General features: G+C 36.4%; 1 protein-coding gene and 1 pseudogene across 1 annotated transcript in view; one reads left to right on the forward strand and one right to left on the reverse strand.

Annotated features, from left to right (window-relative positions):
• Window positions 1-16332, reverse strand: part of LOC112671905 (60 kDa heat shock protein, mitochondrial-like) — a 53818-nt pseudogene extending 37486 nt beyond the window's left edge.
• The window catches only part of ZC3H12B (zinc finger CCCH-type containing 12B), a 601939-nt gene that overhangs the window by 365418 nt on the left and 220031 nt on the right, over window positions 1-16490 (forward strand). The gene's annotated exons all lie outside the window — the stretch shown is intronic.

Genomic DNA, 16490 nt, shown 5'->3' on the forward strand with positions numbered 1-16490 from the left:
AATTATTTCCCACTGAGTCTTTTATCATGACTAATACCTATGAGGACTTTTTAAAAATATTTATTTTTAGACACAAATCAAAAACTGTTTTGCCCACATTGAGTTTTCATTTTTTAAGACAATTTTTGTACACTTTCATTTTTATTATCATTTGATTTCAACAAATAAAATTGAGATTGTAATACACAGTTGCTTTTAAAATATTACTATGTTAGGAATTATAGTAGTATTAAATGCATATTTTATCAGTTTGTAAAATCCTTGAACCAATGTATGGTTTATTGCGGTCACCTGGGTGGCTCAGCGGTTGCGGGTCTGCCTTCAGCTTAGGTTGCTCAGGTCACGATTCTGGGGTCCTGGGATTGGGTCCCACATCAGGCTCCACTCAGGGTACCTGATTCTCCCTCTACCTATGTCTCTGCCTCTCTATCTGTCTCTCATGAAAAAATAAATAAAATTTTAAAACAAAACAAAAACAAAGTAAGTTTATTATTGCCCTAAAAGTAAATAAACAAATAAAAATAAGAACTTACTTATATGTAAATAGATCATCCAATTTTTAAAAAGGCAATATATTGGGCAGCTTCAGTGGCCCAGCAGTTTAGCACCACCTTCTGCTCGGGGTGTGATCCTGGAGACCCAGGATGGAGTCCTGCCTCGGGCTCCATGCATGGAGCCTGCTTCTCCCTCTGCCTGTGTCTCTGCCTCTCTCTCTGTGTGTGTGTCTGTCATGAATAAATAAATAGAATATTTAAAAAGGCAATATATTTGAACAATCACTTCATCATAAAGGAGATAAGGATTGCAAATAAGCATAAAAGATGTTCAAATCATTATTAGATAAATCCAAATTAAAATGACAGTGAGATACTACTACATACCTATAAGAATGACTAAAATTAAAATTAAAAATGCTGAGTACACCAAAAACTGAGTATGCTAGCAAGGATGTAGAGAGACTAGAACTCATACATACACTGCTAGTGAGATAAATTGATACAACTACATTGGAAAAACAGTTTGACAGTTTCTTAAAAAGTTAAACATAAAGCTACCATATGAACCAGTAATTCCACTATTAGTTATTAACCAAGAGAAAAGAAAGCATATATCTATGCTTATTTTGTATAAAAATATTTATAGCAGATTTATTTGTAAAACTCCAAATAACCCAAAGGTTTATAAGCAAGTGGATGAATAAACAAAGTTTAGTATATTCAAACAGTGGAATACTACTCAGTAGAAGGCAGAGGGGAAAAGGTATTATGGGTCAGAGAACCTATATTCCAGTTCTAGCTCCACCAATCTGGAGTTTTATGACACAGAATAAGTCATATAATATTTCAGCCTCAGTTTTCTTTTAGGCAATGAGAGAAATAATATTTAACCTGTTTATTTCATATGTTGGTTTTAAACTCAGTTGAGGTAAATATATGGAGTTGTTTGGTAAACTGTAATTTGTATGGCATTTTTAAAATTGAAGTACAGTTGACCGACAATATTATATTAGAAATATTTTTCTTCTAATATTTTCTCACATTAAAGACTATATCTTGAGATATTTAAGTTTTAAGTAAAAATTGTTAAATTGTGACATTCTTGGAAAATCGATTTATGTTGAATAAAGGGTGGTAACAACATCATGACTGTTCACTGTTTAGCACATCAACAATATTTATGCTCAGTCTGAACTCTATTACTTTGTTTCTGGACTCAAATAAGAGATTTGGGACTAAATGTCAAGCTCAAGGCCTTCTGATTGGAACTTATTTTTATTATGAGAAAACATGATTAATACTTACACATGCAAGTTGGGCTCCTAAATTATGCAGATTTATTCTCTCTGGTTTAGTGGCCTTCTAAAAGCAATATTTGTGTAAGAATATAAAACAAAACCATACAAACGTAATTCGCCTCAAGAAAATATATGAAAGTAAGTCAACCTTTGGGATAGTACACATTACTACATTACTTAATAGTCTCAATTTGGATCTTGTTTGTTGCTTACTGGCTAACTATATTAATGATTTACTACATAGAAACTGTGTATTGCAGTGATATTCTCATACATGTCATACATGTCATATATCATTATATATTAGTTAATTATATATATAATGATATATGACATGTATGACAATGATATTGTCACTGCATTATATATATAATTGCAATGCACACAGTTTATTCCACACATAAACACACACATACACACATGCATTATGTACTATACACACTAGTATTATACATACTAATATGTACTATACATACTGCACTATTTTACTATAGTACATACATATATATGAGAGCAAATGAAGGCTTTCATCCTCATTAGGGGAGCAAATGATTTCTGATTTAACAGCTGTACAAAGGGAGATGATTCTTCCTTTCAACTGGTAGAAATAGAAAACAACTTTACTGGTTTGGCTTCTTTTTCTAATAGAGACTGCTTTCTTCCTCATCTTAGTCATGTCTTGTGATAGTTATTCTTTTAACTTGCTCATGAAACTTAGAAAATTCTTAGGTTACTTTTGTGTATGCATTTGTTCTTTGCTATTGCAAGTTCATGTTTATTTTAATTAGCTTCTCTCTCTCTCTCTCTCTCTCTCTCTCTCTCTCTCTCCCTTCTGTCCAGACCATTGTCAAGTTGAAATTTTTAGAAAGCTAGCAAAAACTGGCACTATTTCTTAACCCTCTGGACTCTTCTGTATTCTAGCAAGATTTTACTCTGAGGGAAACATATGGTTAATAGTCACCAATTGTGCTTCTTCTTACTCTCCTATAAGGAAGTAGCCTAAACAGCCAAGTTGCAAGATACCACTGCTTCTTTTAAGGACCATAGTTTCATAGGTGGCACTTGGAAAGAGAGATAATGACCACCCACCTATCTCCTTCATCCTGGGCACACAGAAAAGTAAGTGAGTAGCAGCTCCTTCAAGACATATATCCACATTTGAATCATTGTGTGAATAATTTTATCTGCTGCTTCAAAACATTGCCTCCTATCTTGCTTGCCTATAAGATAACAATCAAATCAAAGAAATAGCTAGTATTCAGTGACAAAGACAAAAAGAAAAATTTGGAAGATCAGGAAAATGTTTGCTTCCTGGAGGATCCTATAAATTATTTATCAGCTATTTTTGGAGCATCTACTATATGTGAGGCTTAGCACAAAGGACTAAGGTATGAATAAGACTCATCTGTCCTTAAGAAGTTTATTGTAGCAGAATGAAAGCTACTAAGAACAGTTTACTTAAAGTCGTCTTAGACCCCAGAGGCAGATTGTGACCCTTTTCTTGGATGCTCACAAATGTAGTGTTATTGCATCTACAAATTATTAAAACTAGGAAAAGAAGGGAACATCTCAGGGTCATATGTGGATAAAAAAGTCTGACCCTCACTTGTCATCATGATAGCTATGGCAAGAAGAAGCTACAACTAACAACATATTTGCTGGTATGGCTAACTTAGATGCCAGTGGGAATATATTTCCCTACAAATTGATAATGCTAGGTTGAGCAATAAGTAACACTAAAATCCTAATACATTGGGCTGTCAACTCCAGAGAAGCATTTCACTCTTCAACATGTTTCTTTCTTAGGAGAGACTCATGGGTTTCTTAGGATAAAGTCACATGCCATTTTCTTGAAATTCACAGATTTCTAAAAGAACTGTGGAGTATATTTTCTAATGATTTCAGGTTAAATATTGCCACTTTCTCTTGTTTTGACATCCTTTAAAACTTTAAACAAATTTAGGTTCAGACAACAGAGCAGAGAGAGGAGTTAAGATGGTAGAAGAGTAGAAGACTCTAATTTTGTCTGGTCTCTGGAATTCAGATATATAGTTATAGAATCATTCTGAACACCTGAAAAATCAATCAGCATCTGAGAAAAGAATTGCTGCAATTTCACAAATATAAAACAACCACTTTTTGAAAGCTAGGAAGTGCAGAGATGTGAATCTGGGGTAATGTATTGGAAGATAAGGTGAAGGGTAAGGATCTTGCTTAAGGAGGATACTGCAAAGTATCATAAGCAGTGGAGTACAAAATTGGAAATTTTAGAAGTCTGCTACAGTGGGGGATTTCCTGGCTTAAAGATGCTCAAGTGGAAAGCAGTGAGGAGTCCCAGGTGGGATAGCATGTGCTCAAAGGATCCCCAGGTCACAAGAAGGACGGGAATGCCTGATTGTAGCAGAGTTCCCAGGGACCAGAGCAGGGAAGCCAGATGAAAACAGAAAGTCTAGGCAATAGCTTTCTGCTTGGTATTGCCATAGACTGTGATCCACTGCATGGTCAAAGTGGCAGGGGCCCAGCAAAAGACAGAAGCTCAGCAAGATACCCCTTCCTCCCCTGGAAGAACAGTGAAGGTCCATACCACAGGAGATGTAAGTTTGGATCATGTGCCTGAGATAAAAACACTCAGCCACAGGCTGGGTGAACCCAGAGTTTGGACAGAAACCAGTGAAACAAAAGTGACTGACCTATTTTCTGTGAGAGCTTACTGAAGAGTGGGGGCTGTGAACTTTCAGTTCCAGGGCTAGAGAATGGGACGCCGCCATTTTCATCCCCTACAAACAGTGCTGACAGCCTTCAGGGAGCAAAACAGTGCCATAGAGTAGAATCCTGAACCACTTACATGGAGCTGGGCCATTGCCAAGGGAGGCATAATTTCACAAGGTCAAGAACAACTGAGAATCAGCACAATACGGCCCTCTCCGAGAAGCGCAGCAGAAAAAACTAGCTAGCACCAAGTTTACTGATCATAGAGAACTGCAAAACTTCAGCTTTGGGGAAAACAGTATATAGCATTTATGGTTTGGTTATTATTCTTTAGTCTTTCAGGGTTTTTTCCCAACTATTTTCCTATTTTTAATTATTATTTTTATGTATACATTATATATGTATATATTTTATTTTTGTTTCTTTTCATTATATATATGTTTTTCTTTCTTCCCTATTTTGAGAATCTAGTTTCTATGAACAGACAAAATATACCCAGGACCTAGTACAGTGTTTTGTTCTATTTTACATTTTCTTTGATTTTTTTCTTATTTTGTTTTATTCAGGTTTGTTTCGTTTGTTTTTTTATGTTGCTGTTATTGTTATATTTGTCCTTTCTCTCTTTGTTCTATTCTTTTCTGGACATAATGATAAGACAGAAAAATTCATCCAAATAAAAGAACAGAAGGTAATATTCTCCTCCAGGGATTTAATCAATAAGGACATAAGTAACATGTCAGAAGTAAAATTCAAAACAATTATAAAGATACTAGATGAGCTTGAAAAAAGCATAGAAGACACTAGAGAATGCCTTACCAGAGAAATTAAACAACTAAAATTTAATCAAGTCAAAATTAAAAATGCTATTACTGAGATGCAGTCCCAAATGGAGGCTCTAATAGTGAGGATAAATGAATCAGAAGAAAAAGTCAGTGATATACAAGACAGAATGATAGAAAATAAAGAAGCTGAGAAAAAGACAGAAAGTCAACTACTGGATCACAAAAGGAGGCTTCACGAAATTGATGATACCATAAAGCAAAATAATATCTGGATAATAGGGGTCCAAAAAGATAACGAAAGAGGGAGGGGCAGAATGCTTATTTGATAAAATTATCCCTGAGAAGTTCCCTAATCTAGAGAAGGAAACAAGCATTCAAGTCCAGGAGGCACAGAGAATGCACTTAAAAGTCAATGAAATTAGATCAATACCATGACAAGTAGTGAAGCTTGCAAATTTCAGAGATAAAGAGAAAATCCTGAAAGCAGATTGGGACAAAAGGTCCTTACCATATAAAGGTAGACAAATAAGGCTGGCAGTAGACCTGTCCACAGAGACCTGGCACACAAGAAAGGACTGGCATGATATGGTCAATATGTTAAATGGGGGAAATATGCAGCCAATAATACTTTATCTGACACGGATGTCATTTCAAATATAAGAAGAGAAAAAGAGTTTCCAAGACAAACAAAAACTCAAGGAATCTGTGAATACTAAACCAGCCCTGCAAGAAATATTAAACAGAATCCTTTGAATGAAGAAAGAATCCACAAGTAACAAAGACCATAAAGGGACAGAGACAATATACAGAAACAGTGACATTATAGGTAATGCAATGGCACTAAATCCATGTATTTATATAATTACTCTCAATGTTAATGAACTAAATGCTTCAATAAAAAGACATAGGATATCAGGTTGAATGTTTAAAAAGACTCATCGATATGCTGTCTACAAGAGGCTAATTTTAGACCCACAGATGCCTCCACCGAACATGAGGAGGTGAAGAAACATTTCTATCAAAAGAAAGCTATAGTAGTAATCTTTATCAGATAAACTAGATTCTAAACTAGATTGGAATAAGAGATGAAGAAGGACACTGTATTATACGAACAGAATCTGCTCAACAAGAAGATCTAACAATTGTAAATGTTTATGTCACTAACATGGGAGCAGCCAGTTATATAATCCAATTAATAACCAAATTAAAGTAACACCTTGATAATAATAAAATAGTAGTAATGGATGTTAACACCCCACTCACATCAATGGATAGATCATCTAAGCAGAAGATCAACAAGAAAACAAGGACTTTGAATGACACATTGGACTGGATGGACTTCACAGATATATACAGAGCATTTCATCCTAAAGCAGCAGAATATATATTCTTCTCAAGTGCATGTGAAACATTCTCCAGAATATATTACATACTGGGTCACATCAGGTCTAGACAAGTACAAAAAGACAGATTATTCCATGCATATTTTGAGACCATAAATATTTAAAATCAGAAGTCAATTACAAGAAAAAAAATGAAAGAAACACAAATAGTTGGAGGTTAAAGAGCATCCTACTAAAGAATGAATGGGTCAACCAAGAAATTAAAGAAGAATTTTTAAAAAATACATGAAAGCAAATGAAAATGAAAAAACTCCAGTTCAAAACCTTAGGAATGTACCAAAGAGGGTCCTAAGAGGAAAGTATATAACAATACAGGGCTTCCTCAAGAAATTAGAAAAAAATCTCAAACACACAACCTAAACTTACACCTAAAGGAGCTGGAAAAAGAACAGCAAATAAAGCCTAACTCCAGCAGGAAAAATGAAATAATAAAGACTAGATCAGAAATAAATGGTATTGGAATCAGAAAATTAGTAGAACTGATCAATGAAACTAGGAGTTTCTTCTTCAAAAGAATTAATGAGATTGATAAAACCCGTATCCAGATTTATGAGAGAGAGAGAGAGAGAGAGAAAGAGAGAGAACCCAAATAAATAAAATGAAAGAGATCTCAACCAACACCAAAGAAATACAAACAATTCTAAGAGAATATTATGAGCAAATATGTGCCAAAAAATATGCAATCTGGAAGAAATGGAAAAATTCCTAGAAACATATAAACTCTCAAAACTGAAACAGGAAAAAATTAAAAACCTGAATGGACCCATCATCAGCAAAGAAATTGAATCAGGAAACAAAAGTCCCGCAACAAACAAGAGTCCCTGGCCACATGGCCTCCCAGGGGAATTCTACCAAATATTTAAAGATGAATTAATAACTACTTTTCTGAAACTGTTCCAAAAAAGAAAATAAAAAAGAAGAAATGGAAGGCAAACTTCCAAACTCATACATGAGGCCAGCATTACTTTCATCCCAAACCCAGATGGAGATTTCTAATAGAATTATAGACCAATATCCTTGATGAACAAAGATGCAAAAATTCTCACCAATATACTACCTAACAGGATTTAATAGTACATTAAAAGGATTATTCACCACGACCAAGTGGGATTTATTCCAGGGCTGCAACAGTGGTTCTACATCAACAAATCAATCAATGATTACACCATATTAATAAAAGACAAGAACATATGATCCTTTCAATAGATGCAGAAAAAGCATTTGACAAGATGCAGCATCTTTTCTTGACAAAAACTCTCCACAGTCTAGGGATAGAGGGAATATATTTCAATATCATAAAAGCGATATATGAAAAACCCCACAGCAAATATCATCCTCAATGGAGAGAAACTGAGAATTTTTACCCTAATGTCAGGAACATGATAGGGATGTCCAATCTCACCACTGCTGTTCAGCATATTACTCAATTCAGCTTCAGCAATCAGAAAACAGAGAAATAAGATAAATCTGAATCAGCAAAGAAGAAGTCAAACTTTCACTCTTTGCCAGATGACATGATATTCTCTGGAGAAAACACAAAAGACTCTACCTAAAAATGGATAGAACTTATACAGGATTCAGCAAAGTGACAGAATAGAAAATCAATGCATAAAAGTCGGTTGTAGTTCCATACACTAATAATGAGATGGAAGAAAGAGAAATAAAGGAATTGATCTGACATACAATTGCACTAAAACCCATAAGATACCTAGTAATAAACCAAAGAGGTAAAGGATCTATACTCTAAAAACTATAGCATACTTATGAAAGAAATTGAGGAAAACACAAAGAAATGGGAAAAAAGTCCATGTTCATGGATTGGAACAACAAATATTATTAAAATTTTATGCCACTCAAATCAATCTACACATTCAGTGCAATTCCTATCAAGATACCATCAGCATTTTTCATAGAGCTGGAACAAATGATCCTAAAATTTTTGTGGAGGCAGAAGGATTCTGAATAGCCAGAGGAAAGTAGAAAAAGACAACTGAAGCTGGTAACATCACAATGCCTGACTTCAAGCTATATTACACATCTGTTTATCAGGACAGGATGGTACTGGCACAAAAACAGACACATGGGTCCATGGAACGGAATCAAGAACCCAGAAATAGACCCTCAATTCTATGGTCAACTAATCCTTGACAAAGCAGGAAAGAATATCCAATAGAAAAAAATCTTTAACAAATGGTATTGGGAAAATTGGACAGCCACATGCATAAGAATGAAACTGGATAACTTTTTTGCACCATACACAAAAATAAACACAAAATGCATGAAAAACCTAAATATGAGTCAGGAGTCCATCAAAATCCTACAGGAGAACACAGGGAGCAACCTCTTTGATCTTGGCTGCAGCAACTCTTGATTGACATATCTCCAAAAGCAAGGGAAACAAAAGCAAACATGTACTATTAGGACTTAATCAAGATAAAAAGCTTTTGGATCACCTGGTGGCTCAGTTGGTTAAGCACCTGCCTTCAAGCCAAGTCATGATCTCAGGGTCCTGGGATAGAGCCCTGCATCAGGCACCCCACTCAGCCGGGTGTCTACGTCTCCTCTGCTTCTTGTCCACTGATTGTGCTCTCTCTTTCTTGCTCTTAAATAAATAAATTATTTAAAAATATAGATATATAAAGCTTTTGGACAGCAAAGAAAACAACTGAGAAAACTAAAAGGAAGCCTATGAAATGTGAGAAGATATTTGCCAATGTCTGATCAGAGAAATGGCTAGTATCCAAATACTCATAAGAACTTCTCAATCCAAACACTCAAAACCTAGAATATCTAGTCAACAAATGGGCAGAAGACATGATCAGCCCTTTCTCCAAAGAAGACCTAGACATGGCCAAAAGGCACATGAAAAAATGCTCCACATCACTTGTCTTCAGGGAAACACAAATCAAAACCACAGTGAAATATCTCCACACATCAGTCAGAATGGTTAAAATTAACAAGTCAGGAAATAGTGGCTGTTGGAGGATGCAAAGAAAGGAGAACTCTCTTACACTTCTTGTGGTAATGCAAACTGGTGCAACCACTCTAGAAAAGAGTATGGAGTTTCCTCAAAAAGTTAAAGACAGAGCTAACCTTGGGCCTAGCAATTGCAGTATTCGGTATCGATTCAAAGGATACAAACATAGTGATTCAAAGGGGCAAATTCATACTAATGTTTATAGAAATAATGTCCACAATTGTCAAAATATGGAAGGAACCCAGATATCTATCGACACATGAATGGGTAAAGAAGAGGAAGCATATATGCACAACGGAATATTATTCAGCCATCAAAAAGAATGAAATCTTGCCTTTTGCAATGATGTGAATGGAACTAGAGGCACTATACTAAGCAGAATAAGTCAGTCAAAGAAAGACAAACACCATATGATTTCTCTCATATGTGCGATTTAAGAAACAAAACAAATGAACATGGGAAGGGAAGGAAAAACAAAGTAATATGAATACAGAGACAGAGACAAGCCATAAAAGACTCTTAACTATAGGAAACAAACAGAGTTGCTGGATGGGAAGTGGGTGGGTGGTTGAGGTAACTGAGTGTTGGGCATTGAAGAGGGCACTTGAAGTAATTAGAACTCTCATGTTCTGTCACCCTCACTGATATTTACCACTCATTTTCTCTCCTTTCCCCTTTATTCCATTTCACTATTTTTTATATTCCCCAAAGGAATGTAATTCCTTTTATATTCCCCAAATAATATTTGTCCTTCTCCAATTGACTTACTTCACTCAGCATAATACCATCCAGTTCCATCCACGTCGTAGCAAATATTGGGTATTCGTCCTTCCTAATGGCTGAGTAATATTTTATTGTATATATGGACCACATCTTCTTTATCCATTCATCTTTTGATGGACACCGAGGCTCCTTCCACAGTTTGGCTATTGTGGACATTGCTGCTATAAACATTGGGGTGCAGGTGTTCTGGCGTTTCACAGCATTTGTATCTTTGGGGTAAATCCCCAGCAGTGCAATTGCTGGGTCGCAGGGCAGTTCAATTTTTCACTCTTTGAGAAATCTCCACACAGTTGTCCAGAGTGGCTGCACCAGGTAACAATCCCACCAACAGTGCAAGAGGGTTCACCCCGTTTCTCCACATCCTCTCCAACATTTGTTTCCTGCCTTGTTAATTTTTATCATTCTCACTGGTGTGAGGTGGTAGTTCATTGGGGTTTGGATTTGTATTTCCCTGATGGCCAGTGATGCAGAGCATTTTCTCATGTGATTGTTGGCCATGTGTATGTCTTCCTCTGTGAAATTTCTGTTCATGTCTTTTGCCCATTTCAGGATTGGATTGTTTGTTTCTTTGCTGTTGAGTTTAATAAGTTCTTTATAGATCTTGGAAACTAGCCCTTTATCTGATAGGTCATTTGTAAATATATTCTCCCATTCTGTAGGTTGTCTTGTAGCTTTGTTGACTGTTTCTTTTACTGTAAAAAGCTTCTTATCTTGATGAAGTCCCAATAATTCATTTTTGCTTTTGTTTCCCTTGCCTTCATGGATGTATCTTGCAAGAAGTTACTGTGGCCAAGTTCAAAAAGGGTGTTGCCTGTGTTCTCCTCTAGGATTTTGATGGATTATTGTCTCACATGTAGGTCTTTCATCCATTTTGAGTTTATCTTTGTATATGCTGTAAGAAAATGGTCCAGTTTCATTCTTCTGCATGTGGATGTCCAATTTTCCCAGCACCGTTTATTGAAGAGACTGCCCTTTTTCCAGTGGATCATCTTTCCTGCTTTATCAAATATTAGTTGACCATAAAGTTGAGGGCCCATTTCTGAATTCTCTATTCTGCTCCATTGAACTATGTGTCTGTTTTTGGGCCAGGACCACATTGTCTTGATGATCACAGCTTTGTACTACAACCTGAAATCTGGCATTGTGATGCCCCCAGCTCTGGTTTTCTTTTTCAATATTCCCCTGGTTATCCAGGGTCTTCGCTGATTCCACACAAATCTTAAGATGATTTGTTCCAACTCTGTGAAGAAAGTCCATGATATCTTGATAGGTATTGCATTAACTGTGTAAATTTCCCAGGGTAGCGTAGACATTTTCACAGTATTAATTCTTCCAATCCATGAGCATGGAATATTTTTCCATCTCTTTGTGTCTTCCTCAATTTCTTTCAGAAGTGTTCTGTAGCTTTTAGGGTATAGATCCTTTACCTTTTTGGTTGGGTTTATTCACAGGTATCTTATGCTTTTGGGTGCAATTCTAAATGGAATTGATTCCTTAATTTCCTTTCTTCAATCTCACTGTTAGTGTATAGAAATGTCACTGCTTTCGGGGCATTGGTTTTGTATCCTGCCACACAACTGAATTGCTGTATAAGTTCTAGCAATCTTGAGGTGGAGTATTTTGGGTTTTCTACATACAGTATCATGTCATCTGCAAAGAGAGAGAGTTTGATTTCTTCTTTGCCAATTTGAATGACTTTTATTTTTTGTTGCCTGATTGCTGAGGCTAGGACTTCTAGTACTATGTTGAATAGCAGTGGAGACAGTGGACATCCCTGTCATCTTCCCGATCTTAGGGGAAAGGCCTCCAGTGTTTCCCCACTGAAAATGATATTGGCTGTGTGCTTTTTATAGATGGCTCTTAAGAAGTTGAGGGATGTTCCCTTATCCCTACACTCTGAAGTGTTTTGACCAGGAATGGATGCTGTATTTTGTCAAACGCTTTCTCTGCATCTACTGAGAGGATCATATGGTTCTTGTATTTTCTCTTTTTGATATGATCTATCACGTTGATTGCTTTACGAGTATGAAACCAGCCTTGCATCCCAGGGATAAATCCCACTTGGTCATGGTGAATAATCTTCTTAATGTACTGTTGGATCCTGTTGTCTAGTATCTTGGTGAGAATTGTTGCATCTGTGTTCATCAGGGATGTTGGTCTATAATTCTCCTTTTTGGTGGGGTCTTTGTCTGGTTTTGTAATTAAGGTGATGCTGGCCTCATAGAACAAGTTTGGAAGTATTATGTCCCTATCTCTGTTTCATAACAGCTTTAGTAGAATAGACATTGTTTCTTCTTTAAACGTTAGATAGAATTACCCTGGGAAGCCATCTGGCCCTGGACTTTGTGTCTTGGGAGGTTTTTGATAACTGCTCCAATATCCTCCCTTGTTATTGGCTGGTTCAGCTGTTGTATTTCTTCCTGTTCCAGTTTGGTAGTTTGTGGCTTTCCAAAAATGCATCAATTTCTTCTAGATTGCCTAATTTGTTGGCATATAGCTGTTCATGATATGTTTTTAAACTCGTTTTTATTTCCTTGGTATTGGTTTGATCTCTCCTTTTTTGTTGGTGATTTTATTAATTAGAGTCTTTTCTCTTTTGTTTTTAATAAGGCTGGCTAATGGTTTATCTATTTTCTTAATTCTTCTAAGAAGCAACTCCTGGTTTTGTTGATTGTTCTGCAGTTCTTCAGTCTCTATTTCATTGAGTTCTGCTCGAATCTTTATTAACTTTCTTCTGCTGCTGGGAGTAGGTTTTATTTGCTGTTTTTTCTGCATCTCCTTTAGGTGCAAGGTTAGCTTTTGTATTTGTATTCTTTCCAGTTTTTGGATGGATGCTTGTATTGAGATTTATTTCCCTCTCAGGACTGCTTTTGTGTATCCCAAAGATTTGAACGGTTATATGATCATTCTCATTAGTTTCCATGAATCTATTAAATTCTTCTATACTTTTCTGGTTGACCCTTTCATCTTTTAACAGGATGATCTTTAACCTCCACGTGTTTGAATTTCTCCAAATTTCTTCCTGTGATTGAGTTCAAGTTTCAAAGCATTATGGTCTCAAAATATGCAGGGGACAATCCCAATATTTTGGCATTGGTTAAGACCTGATTTGTGATCAAGTATGTCGTCTATTCTGGAGAAAGTTCCATGTGCACTTGAGAAGAATGTGTATTCAGATGCGTTTGGATGTAAAGTTCTGTAAATATCTGTGAAATCCATGTGGTCCAGTGTATCATTTAAAGCTCGTTTCTTCGATCTAAGGGTGGTGGAAGGGGAGGTGGGCGGGGGGTGGGGGTGGCTGGGTGACGGGCACTGAGGGGGGCACTTGATGGGATGAGCACTGGGTGTTACTCTATATGTTGGCAAATTTAACACCAATAAAAAAATAAATTAAAAAAATAAATCTCGTTTATTTGGAGATGTTGTGATTAGAAGATCTGACATTTGCAGAAAGTACCATGTTGAAATCTCCCACATTTAGTGTATTATTATCTAAGTATGTCTTTACTTTGGTTATTAATTCATGATATACTTTGCAGCTCCCACATTAGGAGCATAAATATTCATGATTGTTATGTCTTCTTTTTGTATAGACCCTTTCAGAATGATACAGTGTCTCTCTTCATCCCTTACTACAGTCTTTGGGATATACTTTGATTTATCTGATATGAGGTTTGGTACCCCTACTTTCTTTTGAGGACCATTTGAATGGTAAATGGTTCTCCAACCTTTCATTTTCAGGCTGAAAGTATCCTTAGGTCTAAAATAAGTGTCTTGTAGACAGCAAATAGATGGGTCTTGCTTTTTTATCTAGTCTGAAACCATGAGCCTTTTAATGGGATCGATTCAGCCCATTCATGTTCAGAATAACTATTAAAGATATGAATTTAGTGTCATCATAATACCTAGTCAGTCCCTGTTTTCTGGCTTATTTCTTTGGGCTTCCTCTTTCTTTTCCAGAGTCCCCATTACTATTTCTTGCACAGCTGGTTTTGTGGCCACATATTCTTTCAGTTTCTGCCTATCTTGGAAGCTCTTTATCTCTCCTTCTATTCTGAATGAGAGTTTCTGGATAAAGTATTCTTGGCTGCATGTTCTTCTCATTTAGGACCCCGAATATATCCTGCCAGCCCTTTCTGGCCTTCCAGGTTCTGTGGAGAGGTCTTCAGTTAATCTAATATTTCTCTATATATACGATAGGGATCTCTTTGCTCTTGCTGCTTTAAGGATCTTCTCTTTATCTTTGGAATTTGCAAGTTTCACTATTTAATGTCGAAGTATTGAATGGTTTTTATTGATTTTATGGGGTATCTCTCTATCTCCTGGATCTGAATGCCTGTTTCCCTCCACAAGTTAGGGAAGTTCTCAGCTATAATTTGTTCAAATATTCTTTCTAGTCCTCTGTCCTTCTCGGTGCCCTCTGGAACCCCAATTAAATGTAGATTTTTCCTTCTGAGACTGTCATTTATTTCCCTTAACCTTTTCTCATGGTCTTTTAATTGTTTTTCTCTTTTTTCCTCAGCTTTCTTCCTTGCCATCAACTTGTCTCCTATGTCACTCACTCTTTCTTCTACCTCTTTAACCCTCATCTTTAGGGCCTCCAGTTTGGATTGCATTTCCTTTAATTGATTTTTTATTTCGGCATAATTAGATCTAAATTCTGCAGTCATGAAGTCTCTTCAATCTTTTATGCTTTTTTTTTCCAGAGCCATCAGTAACTTTATAATTGTGCTTCTGAATTGGTTTTCTGACATCAAATTGTAAGCAAAATTCTGTAACTCTGTGGCAGATAGTACTGTTTCTGATTCTTTCTTTTGTGGTGAGTTCTTCTTTCTAGTCATTTTGCTCAGTGCAGAGAGGCTAAAATGGTGTTGTACTTGATAGAAGAACAAACTCGTCTCTGTAGCGTTCCTACTGTTCTCTCTTTAAATCTCAGGCCAAATTCGTAGGTTTTCAGGATGATTTGAAAATTATCTAGGTAAGTTGGTGGGGACAGGTGACATGGGGACCCTACTCCTCTGCCTCTTCCCCCACCCCTCTAAAACAGTTATTATAACATTAGTTGGGTCAATGATTCCTTTTTCCACCATATTCGCAAAATCTGTAAGCATAGTATCACACCTATGTTCTGAGGAACTTTGCATAATTTTCTCAGTTATTAGTAATCTGTCAATACCTGCATTCTTAACAATGGTCATTGCAGGAATTCTGAGTGTTCTTTTAATAATTTCTGTATCAATTCTTCTTATCTTCAGGAGCTCGATATATTTTTTAGAAGATTTTCTTTATTTATTTGAGAGATAGTGAGCACAGAGAAGCAGGGGATGGACAGAGGGAGAGAGAGAACCAGATTCCCCATTGATAAGGGAGCCTGACATGATGCAGGGCTTGATCCCAGGATCCTGAGATCATAGTCTGAGCTAAAGGCAGTTGCTTAACAGACTGAGCCACCCAGGTGCCCCAGGAACTGGAATTATTGAATCCAAAGCTGAAATTCACCAAAGCATAGTATAACAGTTCCCAGAACAATGCCTTCAACAGCAGCTCATGTAGCATTGAAGGCATCTGTTACTCTTTCTTTTCATTCACTTCAATGTCAGTTGTGCCACCATCTTTCAGCACAGCTACTCTATATAAAAGTTGGGCCAGACATTTATCAGTTTTTCCTTTTCACGTTCACAAATTGTGATATGTAATTGCTTGATGATTTCTTGAAATAATTTTCCAATTTGAGCCTTGGTCACATTTTTCTATCACGATCATGGCATCATCTTTGGTCACAATGACTTCTCCAACTTTTGCTAAGTCATGAGGCTGAATATATTCAAGATTTAGTGTCAGTCCTTCTTCTCAAAACACTGCACCACCAGTAACAATAGCCATCTCTTTAATGTGGTTCAACTGCTACAACCTGAAGACCAACTATTAGCCTGTTCAAAATGAGTGTACTCAAAGCTTCTCCATCAACATCTAGCAATTATGACCAAGGGCTTATGGGAAGAATCAGCAATTTCAAGAGCAGGTACAGTGGCCTGGACTCT

Source organism: Canis lupus, chromosome X (genome assembly GCF_003254725.2).
Source record: "Canis lupus dingo isolate Sandy chromosome X, ASM325472v2, whole genome shotgun sequence".
Taxonomy (NCBI): domain Eukaryota; kingdom Metazoa; phylum Chordata; class Mammalia; order Carnivora; family Canidae; genus Canis; species Canis lupus.